The sequence below is a fragment of the Macrobrachium nipponense genome, chromosome 34 (assembly GCF_015104395.2).
Source record: "Macrobrachium nipponense isolate FS-2020 chromosome 34, ASM1510439v2, whole genome shotgun sequence".
Taxonomy (NCBI): Eukaryota; Metazoa; Arthropoda; class Malacostraca; order Decapoda; family Palaemonidae; genus Macrobrachium; species Macrobrachium nipponense.
In genome coordinates, this window is record NC_061095.1 from 9,511,577 (window position 1) to 9,531,710 (window position 20,134).

The 20,134-nt window shown below is 36.7% G+C and overlaps 1 protein-coding gene and 1 long non-coding RNA gene across 2 annotated transcripts in view; one reads left to right on the forward strand and one right to left on the reverse strand.

Annotated features, from left to right (window-relative positions):
* The window catches only part of LOC135207648 (uncharacterized), a 522,810-nt gene that overhangs the window by 445,398 nt on the left and 57,278 nt on the right, over positions 1–20,134 (forward strand). The gene's annotated exons all lie outside the window — the stretch shown is intronic.
* The window catches only part of LOC135207882 (extracellular serine/threonine protein kinase four-jointed-like), a 117,505-nt gene that overhangs the window by 56,021 nt on the left and 41,350 nt on the right, over positions 1–20,134 (reverse strand). The gene's annotated exons all lie outside the window — the stretch shown is intronic.

A 20,134-nucleotide genomic window follows, 5' to 3' on the forward strand; every position in this document is an offset into this window, starting at 1 on the left:
CAATATAAAAATATCAAAAGCACCCGAGTTTCTTCGGCGCAGTCGAGTTTTCTGTACAGCGTACAATGCAATATGAAACCCTGCCACGGTCCATGAAACTCACAGCTACGCCCCAGACGCACGGTCATCGCTAAATTTAACCTTAGATACGAAGTACTCAGGCTAGATGGCTGCAATTTGGTATGTTTGGTGATTGGAGGGTGGATGATCAACATACAAATTTGCAGCCCTCTAGCCTCAGTGGATTTTCAGATTTGAGGGCGGACGGACAGACAAAAGGCCATCTCAATGGATTTCATTTACATTAAACTTAAAAGGAGGTTTATATATATATCATAAGAATAATGCTCACAGCTTCTAGAATACCAAGAATTTACTTGTAACATACTTGAAGTGTGCTGCAAGCAATATTAGATCGTAATCCAACTATCTTACAAGAGAGGAGAACTTTCTTCCGTCTTCAATATAGTTTTGGGATATCAGGCATGCAAACTCTTGGTGGTTGAAATATTCAAATTTTGTATGTTATGATTACTTCTCTAATCTTGGGTAGTCTTTCTGGCTCGTTTCATAGGCAGTTATTGCTATATGTTTATCGCAGCCTTGCTGTCTTGATATTCGGAAGCACATCTGGCCTCATGGTGTTTGAGTATTATGTATGTAATATATATATATATATATATATATATATATATATATATATATATATATATATATATGTTTGTGTGTGTGTACATACGTCTGTAATTATTTGTTTGTATAATTACATTAAGAAAATGTTTACTTAAAACATCACTATTCCTACTTGTGTGTAAATATTTGTTTTGCGACGGTAGCTGTCCAGCCTTACCTTTTATGATTTGATTAGGTACAGAATTTGAAGAATTTGATAATTGCTCTATGAAAAATATGCAGACAATTCAAGAACGAAACCTACCTATGGTAACTACACGCATTACGTTAGTTTGCATTTAAGGAACTAAACAATAGTGTATTTTAGAGGCGATCTGTGATTTAAAATTTACTTCTAATTATATATTATTTTACTGTTTACGAGAAATGAAAATAATTTTAGAGGATATTTACAGCAAGTTGGAAATAAGAAAGAAATCCGCGGAATGTAAGCAATAGTTTTCACATTTTTATCCTTTGCAGTCTCCATTATGTGAACAGATCATTTGATGTAATTTTTCTTTGATTTTTTTACTTTAAATTGTAAGATCTGAAGATGAATATATATTTTGAAAGAATTAAGCTTGAATTTCAAAGACAATATTTAATATACTCGTTACTCTATGGTGGAATTCCAGAGTAAATAGAAAGGAATTCACGGAATAATACTAAGTAATTGTTTTCTTTTGGGGAAGTAGTACCTTTTTTCAGCTTTGCCATTTTCTTCTTGTGGTTGAATTGAAAATGCACAAAAAACATGAAGAATGATATTCATCAAATTTTGCAAGTTTTTAATTTCGTTGTTTTTAGATTATGACGATCGAAAAACGTTGATCTCCAAAAAAGTCACATGTTCAAGTGATCTCAAATGATGTTAGTAATATCATAGTATAGGAGTACTCAGTTTCCGGTCAGCGTTATCGGATGCTTGTATAGGTGTTTATTTATTCACTGTGCTTTATATTTTGGAATTATATTTTTTGTAGAAATTGAAGTTGGCGAAAGTCCCAGATTTTGGAAGGAAGCTGGAAATAAAGTTACTAAGTCTGATAAGATGCTGGAATATAGCTTTATAGGCTGGCAGAAAACTGGAATAAAGTCTTGAAAGTTGACTCTTACACTGGAATGAAGTTCTAAAAGATGGAAAGAAGTTGGAATAAATTTCTAAGGTTAACGTGACACTGGAATGAAGTTCCAGATGGTGCAGCAAGCTCGAATAAAGTTCCAAAGGTTGGCATGACGCTGGAATTATGTTTGAGGTGTTGGTAGGATGCTGGATTAAACTTCCAAATATTGACGTGACGCTTGAATGAAGTTAGAATAAAGTTCCAAAGGCTGACGGGATGCTGTAGTAAAGTTTCTGAGGTTTTTTTTTTTTTTTTTTAGAAAACAGGAATAAAGTTGCAAAGGTTGACACGACGCTGAAGGTTCAGTGGTACAATAGGAAGCTGGAATAGTTACAAAAAATTGAAGTGACGCTGGAAAGAAATCCCATAGGTTGCAAGAAAGCTGGAACAAAGTTCCAGAGGCTAACGTGACTTGGAACAGAAGTTGGTAGGAAGCTGTAGTAAAGTTCCAGAGATTGACATGACGTTGGAATGAAATTCCAGAGATTGGTAGGAAGTTGTAATGAAGTTATAAAGGTTGAAATGAAGCTGGAATGAAGGTCCAGAGTTTGGGAGGTAGATGGAATAAAGTTTTAAAGGCTGACATAACGCTGGAAAGAAGTTCCAGAGATTGGCTGGAAGCTTTGGTAAAGTTATTAAGGCTGTTGTGAAGCTGAATTGAAGTCCAGAGGTTGGCTGGAAGTTGTAATGAGTTTTAAAAGATGACTCGGCGTTGGAATGAAGTTCCAGAAATTTTTAAAAAGTGTGAGTAAAGTTCCAGAATTACCCAATGCTGCGGAGATTGCATTATGCTTGAAAGAGCTTGGGGCCCTGTCGGTGTGATGCCTTTAGAATCAAACCTGTTCATACATTATTTATGTAAATATTTGCTCATGCAAATGTATTTGTAATTGTGATGAAATCGCTGATTTATTTTCATTTATTTGTGGAAAATCATGCGTTTTTAGGTAATACTTAGCTGCACATTTTACACTACTTACGTATATACATGCGTGAGTTGGTAAATTTAACATAATCTTGTAAAACGTGATATTTTAATATTGCGCTGATGTTGTTGTTTGGTAGACATTAGCTCTTTATCTCATAAACGTTATCCGCGTTCCTTACCTGACAAATCCTTCTATAAATGAAAACGTCGTAGAACAGAAACTTATGATAGACTTTGCTACTGAAGTTTACACGAAGTAAAAGGAAAAGCCACCATGAAAAAAGAAATCTCAAACAGATTAAATCTCATCTTTTTTTTTTTCTACTTTTTTTTGACATGGATGAGAGGACAGACTAGCTTGTCTTGAAGATACTTTGGGTACAAGGAGGGTACAGGAGAAAAATAGTAGATTAAAAGGGTCTTTGGGAGTAGTACGCCAGACGAACTTGGAGGTCGGGGAAGCGAGTGCTCTATTGCCGGTTGAATCCAAGTTTCGGGTCCTGGTTGGGGCCCGGCATTTGAAGATGAATCAAGAACGTTTAAATGAGTGAGCCCAGAATTGTTGATGATGGTAATTCTTGGAAACTTATCTTTTATATTTGTTTATTCAGAGATTGGTTGATTGGTATATTAAACTGGCGTCAGGGCATCAAAGGTCGTCAACATATTTTATATGTAAAGAATATCATTTAAGCATTTTCATGCTTAGATGTATATGTGTGTATATATATATATATATATATATATATATATATATATATATATATATATATATATATATATATATTATACACAACATACATATGTCTGTTTGTGTGTGTAAACAATAATACGTTGCCTCCCCAAAGGTTGCATTTATGAAGTGGTTAAGTAGATATGAAAGTTGATAGAGCTGTTTAGCTCAGCAAATAATTTTGTTGACAGGTTGCCAGTAATAAACTCCCTCCCTCGCTCCCAAAGGAGCAAGGAAATAATGACTTTTAAAACTTTGTAGGCAATTTATCAGCACTATCTCTTACGAAAGTTTATAATTTTAAAATTTTAACGACAGTAGATTAAATCTTGTCAGAAGATCGTTACTTTCAGCTTATTCTATAGAAAGTGTCAGTCGCCCTCGCCAGTTCTTTTATATAGAATCAGGAACGATTCCCATTGTTTTTGGGTAATTAACCCTTTTATACTAATAGAGACAAGTTTGTTTTCATCTGAGTAGGAAAATCTTTTACACTCTTGCTGCAAAGACCAGTGTCGGTGTGGCAAGTAGAGAGAGAGAGAGAGAGAGAGAGAGAAGAGAGAGAGAGAGAGAGAGAGAGAGAGAGAGATGCAGTTTGCTGTGCTTGTGAATGTTTGATGGTGAGCAAAATCAGTCATAATTTTTATCTATGCCTCGGGTATAGTTTTATTTGATTATTTCCTTAGGTCCATGAAAACAAGAAAAGAAGGAAAACGGGGTGCGGCTTTATCAGCCAAGATATTGTTAGAAGGTCTTCTTAAAAGAAGGTTGTTTGAGGAATCAGGGTAAGGAAAATAGGAAGGCAATTCAAAGTAATAGAAGAACCGTGCAATTCGAGATTGACTCATTTCCTGCGCCAAAATACAGCCACTCTAAGCAAGAGCAGTGCCTCGAAAATATATTTAGATTAAAGGCAGTAAAAGGAAGCTTAAGCTGGCCTTTTGCAGGCTTTCGTAAAGCAGATTTTCATATACTGCCATTATAAAAACAAAGATTATTGATTTCGGTGACGACACTTTTCACACGGCTCAAGTCCTTTTTCAATAAGGCTCACTGGGCGGAACAGAACAGTATTCTTTACATGTCATCAAGAGATTTTAGTGGTGAGGACTGATGTTTCTCGTGTTTACTCACAGACATGTAAATTAGGTCCCATACTTCTGTAGATGTCTTCTCGGTTGTCTTATTAACCGTTTGCTCCAACATGAGAATTTCTAAAGGTTATTAATGCTGTCCTTTATGGCCACTAATGGCTTGGTACTACTTGTGTGGAGAACAGTGACTTTTAGAAGTTTCATTTTGAAGGAACGAATTGTGTTGGGGGAGGCGGATTTGGACTTCCCCTCTTACGCACTTCTTGCACGAAGGTCATGGCCTTGCTAAATTATTCAGGAAACACATAACATATACAGTATTCTATAAATTAGTAGTTTATATAAGAAATATTTAGTTACCCATGGCGACATTATTAAGTGTCTCATTCAATAGTGATGCAGAACCGTAGATGGAGCTTTGCTTTCAGAGTACATGTCAGTGCTGGCTGTGTTGATTTTCGTTATCGTGTGGTAAGGTGTTTATATCTCTTAATTTTTTTTTTTTTTTTTTTTTTTTTTTTTTTTTTTTTTTTTTAAATTCATCTGTTGATGAAATTTAGATAGTGATTTCTTGAATAATAATCGGTGAGTTGAGGTATTAATCACCTTCAATCATTTTGGTCTCAAACTGTTCTGTATGGATGGAAACCATTAAGGTTTGTTACACTGAAAGAATGAGAATGCACTGTAATATTCACAACAGGGTAACATGGATTTCAGCTGTAAAAACGTGACCTCGCTTGGGTCCTTTGAACTGATAATACACTTGCTCGCAGGATGTTAATAGTTAATTGGTGCTTTGGCCAAGTTTGCATCTCCAAATTATATATGATATATGTTTATGGAAGTAACGTAAAGTTTTCTTGGAAGTGAGTTAACTGAAGACTAGTGGGTTTAACGTTTAGAGCGAGCATTGCCCTTCTCTGCTACTAGAAGGGAAAATGTAGGATTTTAAGACTTCCAAACTAAAACTCGAATCGCTGTTTTAAGATTTCCATCAGTCAGGCAGGCTGACATGTGCATTTATATACGGAAATTATAAGAAAAGTCTTTTTCTTGCAGCAAATATGACAAATCGAAACCTTCCAGTAGTGAATAAAATCATTCTTAGACACCGATATGAAACACGCACACAGCTGTTAATCAAAGGAAACGGTGACCGGAATAGCATAAGGAGGGAAAATCAATAAATATAATTAAGGAAAATATATCTGCAGCTTCGCGGTGGGTTACAGTATGGCGACAAAAAATTCTTTAGCCTAATTTTGGAGGATTATCCCTTCAGCAATTCGAATATACGACGCTATTGGAGACTTTGTAAACTTCATAACTTTCATTTGTAAAGTCACATACTCTCTCTCTCTCTCTCTCTCTCTCTCTCTCTCTCTCTCTCTCTCTCTCTCTCTCTCTCTATGGTCATCCCCACTTTCAAGTTGTAAATGATAGAGTCTTAATGGTAGTTATTTGTGAAGATAGTAAACGTTTTGCCATGACAAAGTTAGCCTCAACACTATTATTATTATTATTATTATTATTATTATTATTATTATTATTATTATTATTATTATTATTATTATTATTATTATTATTATTAATTCTCTTTAACTCAAGGCTACGCAAAGACGACTGAACTTTTTTTTTTACTTGAACGAATGAAGGAGTATACAGACACATCAGCAGGTAACTGCTCTCGGAAAGCTAGTAGAGTATGAACTTCGGGATAAATAAATAACGTGAAATGAGTGAGTGGCGATTTTGGTGATTGGTCGGTGAATCTTTAGCCTCGAGATCATCTTAGGGTTAAGCTTTGTCCAACTGTATGGTATGGGTGTGTATTTTAAGCATTTAATATAATTACGATATCACAGATATTTATCCAACCTAAAAAAAATTTTTATTTCATTTCCTCATCAGTAATGTTTTTGTTATCTACTTCCAGCAGGTTCTTATGGGATAGAAGTCTGGAAATGTAGTTAGGCTTCTACCTCTGTGAATTAGGTCAAAGTACGGAAGATGGTATTAGTTGTAGTGAAATGCTCTCTTGCTCGGCCTTCAAATTTTTAGTTCCTTACGGTTGTATCTCTGGTTGTTACGTTTTCTGTCTGGTTCTGTCTGTTTGTAAGGCTCCCATTGTGTGTGGAACACCTCTAGGACAACATTCAGACCCAGAGACGCGCACGCGCACACGCACACACACGCACACGAAGTGAAACATTGCAGGTATCCTCTTTTATCCAGGTGGTGACATTCGGCGGGCAACATTTAGTGTCACACTCGAGATAAAATAACATCCTACCTACACAGGCGAGGCCTTTGAGGGGCGAACACTCCGATAAGCCAATTTATGCGTTACGGGGGAATGTGCAAAGGTCGATATTAGATTGTACCGTGTAGGTGGCATTGAAGACGAGCACAGTGTGTGCACCGGGCCCAGTTTGATATGGTATGAGGGGGTGAGCGGGCGGGCTACACACATGTTAAACATTATGAGCCCTGTCCTCCTCTCCCTCCCTCCCTCCTCCTCTGCTTCTCCTTCTTCTCCTCCTCCTCCCTCTCTCACCTTCTATTCCTCTCGCTCCTCTCAGCCTCCCAGTCTCCCCTTCCTGCCCCCCCCCCCTAACCGCGACGGGGGCCTTGGTTACGGGGACGCCCTTCTGACACCAAGATCTCCTCACTCTTGCCTTTCATTGACACTTCCCTTTGAATGGCTGTATGAAAAGGAATTTCTGAAGGGGCAGAATGCCGTAGATGTGAAAAGAAAGGGCTTCTCCGATGCGCCAAGGGTTGCAACACGAGTTGAAGAGTAACCCCAGGAGGCTGCTGCTGCTGCGAGGGAGGGCATGCTAGTTGATGGCTGGGGGGGAGGGGGGAGGGGGAGGGAACGGGCAAGGGTAAGGGGATGGGCGGAAGGGTTGCTGATGAAGTTGGGAGAGAGAGAGAGAGAGAGAGCGAGGGTTAGACGAGGTTGGGGGTCATTCCAGGGAAGAGGTGCGAGGGGGTACAAGGGGTGGGGCATGATGTTCCGCGGTGAGGTATAAGCGAAGCCGCGCGCTCTTTTGGCAAAAGGATAATGATTGTCTAGAATACGCGGAACTGTTAGCGATATGGATTGGGCCCACTCGACGAGATACCGTGCTGCCTTCCTGCCTGCCTGCCTGCCACAGCGCCTCTAAATTGAATCGGCGAAATAATTGGAGCACCAGCAGAAGCAGCAGCTCGGCACCGAACCCAACGGAAATACTCGAAGGATCGCATGAGGCAGGAGACACACCGGTGTACAGTAAATGTTGAGAGTGTTTATGTGTATGCGTGTGTTTGTGTGTAGGGGCAGGGTATCCCCGTTTAGTGCAAGAGTAGTCGGGGATTCCAGCGCGACTCTGCATGTCTCGGTCAAGACAGATGATCGCGATGGCCGTAGCATTTTAACGTGAGGGTGAAAACTTTTGAATAAGGGAAGCTCTGTTTTGTATGGAGGCGCTGGCCATCGTTTTGGTTAAACAAAAGGGCATCACTATTTAGCATGGGCATACCTGCGTGTGCATTGGCATTATTTGATACCCATCTGCAATGGAGATTGCTGCACTCAGCCAAAGCGATAAATCCAGCTCAGATGATTAGCGTATCAGGAATGACCTTCAAATATGGACTCACTTGATGCTGGAAGAAGTCCTCTATCAGTTACTTTTAAAGTTGTTGCACAGTTGTGTAGGATGAATTCCGTAGTCATAATATTTAAAAGTAATTGGTGCTTATTTAAATTTATAGCTTATCTGACTATAGAGTGAAATATTCTGCCAATTTACCTACTTGGCAGTATTTTCAATTGGGTGAATAGAATAATTTTGTCTTCTGATGTAAATTTAATGTTAACGAAAGTGAATATTAGATTAAAAAATTATATATATATATATAATATATATATATATATATATATATGTGTGTGTGTGTGTGTGGAGTGTGTACACACGCTCACACACCCGGCCGAATAACAATACATGCATCGGCAATGAGAAAAAACGTGCCCTCAAATTTATTTGATATGATCTTTAATGGATGAGAATGCAGATGGCGCAACGTCGCATAAAAGAATGTGTATGCGTAATTAATCACATTTGAAAGTAACAAAATGCTCTTGACATTACTGTTTCTAAAAGGTTATAAAGAGATATCGACTGATGAGATACATTGTTGAATGAATGAATTAAGCTGATTTTTCTTTTCTGTACTGCTGAGATGATGATTTGGTTCAGAGCTTTGTTGTAGTTTTAAAAAACCCGAGTATGGGGACAAAGATACCACAGGACCCATAAGCTGAATTCTTTCGTAGTATTATCATGAAGTTCTAATGATGATTTAGTACACGGACTGGAAATCGAAAGTATTAACGTAAACGGAACTGAGTTCTGGTAGAATAGTAGTTGTATAAGAATAAATGCCCTAAGGTGATTTGCCAATCTTGTTTAACAACGTAATTACACTAACTACATGTTTTGTAATAATTGCATTACAGAAAAGGTCTAGTTTAAAATTACTCTTTTATATATTCATAGTGTCAACGTTTTGGATAGATTATAAAAGTTTTCTTTTTTCAATGTTATTAACATACTTTATGATTTGCATTTTGTCCAGGTTAACAATATGACTTTTAACTTTGTGTCGAAAGAGGGCACTGTTTTCATCACCTTTCCTTAATGAGTCACGATGTTGTCTTTTCCTTCTGTCAAAATCAATCGTTTCACGTATATATGTTTTATTATGCTCTTGGCAGGGAATTTCGTAAATGCATCCTCGTTTTTTGTCTATATTTTTAACATTATTTGTTAGGTACTTCTGAATAGTGTTTGTTTTCTTATATAATGGGACAGTTTTACAAAAGTTTAAGTATTCCTTGAAAAGTCCAGGTTTTCTTTTGTCTGTGGTAAGACTAGAACACTATTATTATTACCAAGGAAGCTCCTTTTCTCCCTTGCCTTAAAATGTGCCCTTTGAAAACAATTTGTATTGTAACAAAGTGCAGTGGAAACGTTTTTGATATTATTTATTTCAGTGTCTAGAAATTCAAGAAGCTTGCAAAACTGAACATAATATATAAGTGATGTAAAGAAAAAAATATATATATTTTATTTCATTACTTTTCATTACTTATAACATAACATGCATTTGCAACATTTTCACTCGTAAATCTCAAATACATGAGTATCAATATTGTCTTAGGAAAAATAGATACGAAAGCGTGTATTTTCAGGATATCGTATCTCTACCACCGTGTATTTTCATGATATCGTATCTAACACCCTGTATTTTCAGGATATCGTATCTAACACCGTGTAATTTCAGGATACCGTATGTCTAACATGCAGCCACAATAAGCGGTCGAGAAACTCATTCGCTGTTACTTAGTGCCAACGAAAAGGGGCCATACAGCGCCATTCAAAAAATAACTGCAATTCTGTGGATCACAACTCACGTGACGTCTCGAACTCATCGGGACACCAGCAGATGCAAAGTAGTTGCTGTATGACTCAATAACAATTAAGAAAATTGGATTTTGTTGTTTTTTTTTATATTTTTATTCTTAACTCGTATCAAACAAATGTTGATAATAATGAAATTTTCAATATGAATTTGTTAATATGTAAAAATTTTACTTTCCGTATTTGATATTTAGGATTGCAGTAAGAGTTAGTTTTAAAACTCGTTCAGTAACTGTTCTGTTTTCGCTTGTTCACTTGTAAACTTTATGATAAGTTAAAATGTTAAAACCTTCATTAATCGTATTTTCAAGCACACGCCGGAAATAAATTTACTAAGAGTATACATAACATTCGCAAGGAAGTTTGACTAGGAACTCTTTTTTTTTTTTTTTTTTATGTTTTCAGTTATGCAATAAATAGCTATATTGTTGGCCATTCATAGTATTTTTAAAAGAACATTCAGTATGGAGCGGCGTAAGTCAAGGGTAGGAATATTTAGATAATATCCATAATGCAGTTGTTCGTCACGATCACGAAAATTTTGTGAGCCTTATATACGCTCATTGTGATCTTAACACAACGAAAGTTAATCATCTGAAGATATATGTTAAGATATATATTGAGTTAGGGTATTTTCCGGCTGAATTCGACGAAAAGCTGGAAATACCAGTGAAAGCTCTTGCTCGCTTTTTTTAAGTATTAGCAAAAACTATCCAGAATAATATAACCAACTCAGGAACTACAATTCTTTTGCAATGAGTCGTTACTCACTTTTCATTTAGGATACTTGTCCATGGCCCACCGCCAAATATATATATTATATATATATATATATATATATATATATATATATATATATATATGTATGTATGCATGTATGTATGTATGTATATATGTGTGTGTGTACATATGTATGTGTGTAAAACTATGTTTTGTTCTCATTGATTTTTGTAATTAAATTAATGTACTCTTGTATAAATTTATGTTAGTATATAATGTATTGTATGTTTTGTCAATAAACTAACTAACTATAAAACCCACGGCTTTATACATACACATCCTCAGATTATGGTCCCCTGCATTTTGCTACATGACCCCCAGGTGGTTATGGCCCCAAGTTTGGGAACCACTGCAGTATAGAAGGAATTAGGTACAAAATCAAGGAGAGACGAATTTCAGTTACAAATATACTCATATACATACATACATACACACACTCATTCACAAAGCTGCGCAGAATTACTTGTGAATAACCGGAAAGGGGTTTATGAAATAGATAGGAGATAAAATAACAAAAGGCGGAAGCATTACAAAAATATGATAACGGAGGAAGCCTTATAAATGAGATAAATAAAAGGAAAAGCGGAAGTAGAATATCGTGTATCAATACTCTTTTAAAATATACGTCACATAAGAACATCAGCTTTGATGAGCCGTTTATACAGAGGGATGCTATAACGACTCTACTGTTGCTAAAAGTACAAAGAAAGCATCTGTTGTCACAAAACAATGGTTATAATAGAAATCCTGTTTGGAATATATATTGAGACACCTTTGATGGAATTATTCGTAAAGTATTCTTTCAAAACAACAAGTAAAAGAGCTTGTATAATAAAAACTCGATCAATAAACTGAGAAATTGCACCTATATGCTTGTTAATTCTCTCTCTCTCTCTCTCTCTCTCTCTCTCTCTCTCTCTCTCTCTCTCGTTCCACATTTATATATACTTGTGTGTGTGTGTGTATATATATATATATATATATATATTATTGTATATATAATTATATATATAGATATATATATATATCTATATAATGAACGTAAATTGCCTATGAATGGAAAAGAATGAGAGTAACCGAAAAAGTGTGTGGAATAACCCTTCACAAACTAAAGGTTGTAGGGTGATACTCCTCCGCTTTTTGTTATTGTAATGTTATTGATAATAATTTTGTAATTGTTTATAGAGGTGAAGCTGCAGTTACTGACTGAGATATCCGCCAATTCTCGTCAATGCGAAATCAGGTCAAACATTTACTGTGGCAATCACGGGGATGCATAGGGTCTCGAAAGGAAAATAAGATCTTTACTCAGGGTTATGGTCAGTTTTAGTGCAAGTGTATATGGAATGATAATGAGTTTCTTAAGTTTCTTGTTGATCCCGACAAAACACAAGTGATTACATATTATACTTAGAAATAGTTTGGTTCTGTACTCAGAAATATATTTAACTTAGTAATGAAAACTGGAAGGTCCAACAAGACATCACCAAGTCCATATAGATATTACCAAGTTAAACCTCTCTCTCTCTCTCTCTCTCTCTCTCTCTCTCTCTCTCTCTCTCTCTCTCTCTCTCTCTCTCTCTCTCCTCGTTAATTGTGGGAATGTACGGACATGCCTTAAAGATGAAAAAAAACCTTGAAGGTTTCCTCCCTTCTTAGAATTGGCGATCTATATCAGTATCATGCATTCCGTTCTCCATAGGTGGTCCAGACGATAAAGCAAATGACTTAAGTGTCTGCACAAATGCAGAACTCATTTTTATTCATTTGATATTATCGTTTTCCATGAACTGATCACAAAGTGAAGCTTTAAGAAAATAAAGAAGATCAAGGTGTTACGAGAAAGAAAGCGTCTTCATACGTAGTTTTCAGGTAGCTACCTTCTCTCTCTCTCTCTCCTTTTGCCTGGAAATTCTATGTTCGTTAGTAGTCTTTTTACCATGAAGGCGTGACTGGTTATGTTAACCAAGGAAAAGGTATATTATATTTATATACATATATATATATATATATATATATATATTATATATATATATATATATATATATATATATATATATATCTGTGTGTTTGTGTGTGTGTGTGTGTGTTGAATCTTTTAATATGGAAAGAATGGCTTTACGGGTAACAATACTTCACTGCCACATTTTTAAATTAAATAATTCTCTTTGAAAAACAATCTGTAGTAAACGTGGATGGCTGCATGGATGTATGTAGAAATTTTTATGAATATACACATACACACATATATAGTCCAGAATCTAATGAAATGTATAGCTGACCATGTTTTTTTTTTCCATAAATTAGTATAGAGAAAAATATTATATACAAATAGAAAAGTCTCCCATTAGGTGAGCTAGACCTGAATGGGAGGAACTCGAGACAATCAATAATACTTTTAAAAATGTTTGAAAAGCCAGGTAATCAAAGTGAATCATCTTGTACTCTCGGGTAAACCACCATTTCTCTCTCTCTCTCTCTCTCTCTTCGCCACCGCAACCATCGATGGACAATCCCTCCCTCCTCTCCCACCCACCCTTCCCTCCCCGCTTCCTCTTCCTCCTCTCCCCCCCCCCCCCTCCGTTGTCGTTGCCTTTATCTCTCAGAGCCAGCCTTCCTTCCTCACCCTCCTCAACTTCTATACGGTTCCCGTAGATCCCCATAGTCGTCCTCTGTCTCTCGAAGTCCTTAACCATCTTTCTCAACCGTCTCCAAAGTGACCCTAATAACCACGAAAACCACAAAACGACCTTGAACTGGTCATTCCGGAACTCTCTTAGGTGGCGGTTATTGGAAGAAGGAGTGGGTGGGGTGGGAGCCTGGGAATAGGGAAGGGGGGTCTAAAGAATTATTAACCTGCTAGAGTTGATCTAAACTTGATTTTTTTTAAATGGCGTAGCGACAGAGGCGAGGGCTAGCCCGGCCTGTAGCGCACATGAAAATAGATTCGTTAAGGGTTTCGTTTCGTCTCCATCTGAACCTGTTTTTAGAGTTGTACTTTTTCCCGGTTCACGTTTATTTCTTGTACAGAATGCATAATAAAGCAGAGAAGGTTTTACAGGTCATTGATTAAAATTAATTTAATTCTTTTTTTGTCGTAACTAATAAGAAACATACGGTGAACTATGTATACAGGTGTAGTCTCCATAAGAACAGTAGCACTGAAAAACTCAGTAATTGCCATTGACAATTCATTGTTGAATCCTGTAAAATAAAGAAGCAAAATCAGGGACGTTTGTATGAAGAATTTCCCCGTACAATGCAATGCCATATTCAATGCAGAATAAGTTATCTACAAAATTTCCATTAGAATGATGAAGATTGTATTTTCGTTCTCATTGAATTAAAATTAAACAACACCTGACAGAAGTTTTTGAGCACTTACAAGCGATTATTATGCCTGTACGAAAATTGTTCCAGTAAAACCGCCCCTAAGGTCAACTACCCACAATTCGGTTATATCCCAAGAACCACGTTGTTATATCCAAACTTGCTGTCTCTTATTGGTAACTGTATGCTCTCTGGTACCACTGGCTCGGTTTCTTTTCCTATCGGTAGTTGTACCCAATAGTGATAAAAGCAATGTCATTGGTCATCGCTTTCCTCTCGTTTTCTCTTGTTGTTTGTGTCAGCAGTAGCTCAAATCATGAAAGTACCCCTGGTTTCCACAAACACACACACACACAAACAGAGCGGCGTCAATAACCTCGTCGTTGCAACACCAACAAGAACTAATTAATCAATCAATCAACACAAACACAGACCAGTGGAAGGGAATACCAGAAGTTCCACTTTTCATGATAGAAGTGGTCATCATAATACTGGTTAATCTCGGATTGGGAATAAATTGAAATCGTGCGATATCTTTCCTTCCCCAATGTATTTACTTCATTGCTTTTACTTTGCCTGTGGATGGGAATCAGTTCGGTTTCTCTCTTTTGCTTCGTAGGGAATGTTCTATCCACCCAGTTGCTCTTTTGAGGTATTTAATGTAGTTTGTTGAGAAATGAAAACGCGCAAAGCGGAGTGTATTTCAGGATATGAAGAAGAACCATATTCCACAGTGGTTGCTTTCCGAGAGCCTGAACCTTTTCAGTGTGGAATGAGATGAAGTATTTGTCAATAAAGTTTGAGCTGTTAGAAAAAGTAATTGACATATAGTAACGAAATTATGTAAGGTGAAAGATAAACGTAGTCGTCTAGTTTTTTTTATGAGAAATTTTCTAATTAACCTTTCTGGGAATCCGTGTGTAAGTGGAGGCTACCATCTAGGAAGAAGGTGTATTGTAAAGTGCAGGTAATTAGAAGCTACTTGTAGAGACCACATAATTATTATATTGGTAAATCCAAAAGTTAAGTCTTATTTCGCCTATTAGCGAAAGCAAAAAAAGGAAAGATTCGAGCAGATGTTAATGGTCGTAAGTTGTCGTAGACAGAATGGTTTTGGCTAACATCGGTCAATACATGTTGTTACGCCTAACTCTTGGAAGCAGAAGTTGTATTTAATGATAATTTCGGATGTTTTGAAGTGTCACTTATAAAACCAGTTGATGAAGTCAGTGCGGTAGAGAGATTTTTTTCAGGAATATGTGCAGTGTGCTGTATATGAAATGCAATTAATCTAGTATAGAACTATTTACCATTGGTGAAAGAGCATTGACGTGTTCAAGAACAGCTTTTTTTTCTTCCCTTCTAATGAGAATAGTTATAAGATGCTAACATCCGTAAATCGTAGTCGTGTATGAATGTTCTATCGAATTTTGTCCCCTTGTCATTAAAAGCACAGATCCCGAGGAGAAATAAAGTCGTTTCTGCCTTCATCACTGTCGTTTCGTAACTTAAATTGGAGAAAGGCTTTTTTGCTGGATGTCAAACAGAAACCAGAATGGGCCACAGAGGTGCGATCTTATCTTCGGAATTGGTTAACACTTCGAATATGTATTCGATTTCAAGCTGGTTGTTCCTAATTGGAGACGATGAACCTGAATCCACCTCGGATGCTCTGATGTATGCTGAAGTCTGGCTGTCCCGTTCTCGTCTATTATTGTGTTTGGTGTTGTGAAATCCTGTCACTCGGTCGATATACTGTTTTCTCGAAAGAATAGAGAAGAAAGACGTGTTCTGGAATCACATTACGAGTTTTTTATAAGGTGCATTTGAATTCTAAAAGGAACAAAGAATTCGATTTGTGTTACGCGTTTTTTTTTTTTTTTTTTTTTTTTTTTTTTTTTTTTTTACAGAGAGAAAGCTAGACTGGTAAACTCTCTTGAAGAAATGGAGATCTGCTTGATCCTTGGATTACAATGGGACTTGGTCATTTGTAGAAAGGTTTTATCTGCCATTATTTCCTAACCCGACATAACCATTCATTTGACTAAATATGTCAAGGTGATGTTCATGATTATGTGGAAGCGCCAGCCAGATTAACAAACAAGCCCAACACAAGTTGACATTTCATATTATGTAAACAGTTGCGCGTTCCTGGTTACATTTTTGTAGAAAGCAAGGTGACAGTTCTAATCAGTAATTTTAACCAGGATGATTGACCAAGGTAATTATTTTTACTCATTTGAACCAGTACGATTGACATGTCTGTGTACTTGTAGAAAGTAGACAGTTTTAATTACAAATTTGAAATAAAACACTGACATTTTTTATTTGTTATTTAGGGGAAATAGATTATCAATTCTGATTACTAATTTCAACGAGGATGATTTAACATTTCTGGTTACTTATTTGTGCCAAGCAGATTGACGTTTGTACCTAATACGTACCAAATAGCTTGACATATCTGATCTGCTTTTTTTTGCAGCAAATTGATCGTCTGACATTACTATCTTCCTTTTTACCAAGCGGATTCGCAATTTTTACTTCTTATTTGTACAAAACACACAGACGTTTCTCATTTGTAAAAGGCAGATTAACGTTCCAAATTATCTTCCGTCCAAATGGAGAATTGTCTCTTGCTTTGTTCTTCCGAGAGGTATTATAGATTCTGGGTAAGATCTCTCGGACAGATAATTGAGAAGTTAGACTTATTAGCACGTCTGGTGACTCGTTTTACCAGTCCACGCTCACTGACGTTCGCAAGATTAAAAGCATTAGGTTAGTCTGGATGTGTTTAGGTATATACACAGTATGTGCATATGTGTATAGATATATGTACACACATATATAAACAGATGGTTTGAATCTAGTGAATTATATAATGTTTTCGTTATATATATATATATATGTATATATATATATATATATATATATATATATATATATATATGTATATGCTTACATACATACGTACATGCAAAGGCCAAACAAATGGTTTGAATCCTGTGAATTGTAATGTTTTCCTTGTTTAAATGCAAGAGTTAAAACAGACTTTAGAGGATGGTACCTACTAGATGTACTATGGCGCAGGAGGTTGACAAAATAAAGCTTCCGATATTATTATCACTAATGTGACAGTATTATCATGTAATCGAACTGGTTTTGCAGTTAAAACTGGAAGCGATTAAACAAGTTTCCTTTTGTCCGACGACCAGAGCTCTGTCTATGTCTCTCTCTCTATCTGGAGATGGAAGACAGGATGCTCTCGAGATAACGCGAAGCAATAGATCTGATGCAGATGCAGCTTCTGGGATCAGTCGCAATTAGTCATTGCGATTGCCTGGGACCGTCCTGAATGTTAGCGAGGAAACCATTAAGTTTTAGTGCTGATAAGGCTGAATCTTGGCTTGTTCCCCTCCTGCGGTAATGACAATTGAGACGTCACTGACAGTACTTGATGGCTCCACTTTTTTTTTTCTTTTTTATTTTTTTACTGCAGAAAGTTAGTGATTTTTGTTACTATGTTTATTTAAAATAAAAAGAGTCTTAAATTTTCTTTGTCAGAAGATTGTGAAAATATAAAGTCCTTTCTCAAGAGACTTGGAAATGAGAATTATCGTCCGTGGAAGCCCAGTATATGTCATTCTGGTACTAAGTTGCCATTTACATAAATGTCCATGTGGATTAAAGTCTGGCAAAACCTCAACAAATGATCCTAGTTTTAAAAACAGTTAAACGACCCAAAGTAAATGGTAGATGCCGAACAATGTGATTAATTAAGATGAAGATGGTTTCCATTTAGATGAGCGGATATGGTGGGGCCATCTATATTATATGCGATAGCGAACAGAGAGAGAGACGACCCCTAAGGGGTCTTGGTGGGCCTCGCAGCTGTGGGTGTCGCTTTGCGGAATTCGGTTTTAGTGTGCAAATGATATGCTGCATATTAAGCTGCTAGAGCTGCTGCTGCTTCTTGTCCGGAACTCGACACGAATTTTTACTAGACAGACCTCTGTTCTAGATGTAAGTGGAGTTTAAAGGTCTCTCTCTCTCTCTCTCTCTCTCTCTCTCTCTCTCTCTCTCTCTCTCTCTCTCTCTCTCTCTCTCTCTCTCTCTCTCTCTCTCTCTCAAGTACTAACACACACTATATATATATGTGTGTGTGCGCGCGCGTGTTTATTTGTATGTGTGTATATATAATGGTAGATTTCCCTAATGAAGGCAAGGAACTTACTTCAACTTTAGCGCGATTTTTCCTTTTTTGCTAATTAAGGAAAATTTTGCTACTTTTTTTGCCGTCCATGAACATTGTTGTCGTTTTTTTTCCACAAACATCAGTTACTTGGACTGTATTCATTTACCAAATTTCCTGATAAAACTCAAAGCTATAGGTAATCGGCTCACTTACACACACGCACACACACACACATACCCCTTCACGTACACTGACACTGGCGACAATGTTTATTTCAAGTAACGTAATCCTCTAAACGAACATTATTAAGATTGACGTGCGTGACTGATAAGAAAGCAAGATACTCCCAACTTCACATTTAAACGCCTTCCATATTGCAGTTCAGAAAGTAAAGTAAAAAATAAGTGAGATATTTATATAGGATTCCGAGGTTAGTGGAGTTCGTTAAATCCATTGTGCGAAATGAATTGAAAGTAGGAAGAGAACCTCCTCATTTGAATAAAAAGGATTGTTGAAGCCGGATGGCCTAGGCAGAGCAACTGACAGCCGGACAGGCGTCATAAAGCCTTTGGGGCTTTAGAGAGAGAAAAAAAGTAAAAACTGGAATATTCCACCTGGTTATAAGTCTCCAAAGGATAGATGGGAAAGGTAGAGAGGCAGATATGCCCCTTATTTTTTCAAGTGAAGTAACGAGGAAGGAAGAGATACCATAATCCTTTTCAGCGTCAAATCGAAAATAAAGGTAAACTGGAACACTTCGCTGAGTTATGCTTCATTTTAGCATAAACAAAATTGATTAAATCTGTTAAAAAATTACGATAAATAAAAGGGCCCAATATTTTGTAACATCAATGATGAAAGCATAAAAAGATTCTCTGAACTTTTATAACAGAGTAGGTGCTTATGTCTCTCGACATTGAACTCTAAGTTCATTTGGATTAAGAATAGCATGATTTTTTCCTGAGCTTCAATTATACCATGGATGACTGGGAGATTGTTTAGCTACAGAAGGTTAGACAGAGTGTAAGGGTGAGAGGTGGTGGGTTGAGAAAATCATGTACAGGTATACACAGATGGTCGTGGACAGATGTTCTAGAAGAAATATGGAATGAAAACGAAGGTGAGTACTGTTAAGCTATTGAACAGAGTGGAGAAGTTGGGCCAGAACCCTAGGTCGAAATAAAATTAGTTCTAATGGAAGTAAATGCAGAGAGAATAGTTAACGAGCTTGTGGATCTTAGAATAAAAGATGCAAATTGAGAGGGGATGTCTGAGGGGATTGCAGAGCGCTTCATTTGACAGAATACTCTTTGGAATGGACAAGATAGGGAGAGCTAACAGACACAAGAATGGAAAGGGCAAGTTTGAGATTGCTTATGGAAGTGAATTTTAAGGGATTAAGGATGTCAATTAAAGGTTGAAAAACAGACTCTTTGGTTGAAGAGATTACAAGTGGAATGATGTATTAGGATAATAGTAGTGAAATGAAGTAACTGACCATGGTTTGTGAGGTATACATAGATGTGGGAAAGGTTCTGGAAGAATTGTAGGAATAATTGTTTCCCTGCGCAAGGTAAAGATGAGAGATGATTTGGTGAGAGTCCTAGTTGCAGAGAGGATTACCAGGGAAGGGATAAGATAGCACTTGGATTAAGATAGCAAATCAGGTAATAGAAGGATTTATAAGGAAAGAAAAGTCTGTGCTTGAACAGGTATAGTGTGTTGATCAGTTTTTGATACAAAGTAATTTTTTGTAGTTTTAAAATTATGGGGAAAAACAGCTTGCGACTTACAGCCTTTATGA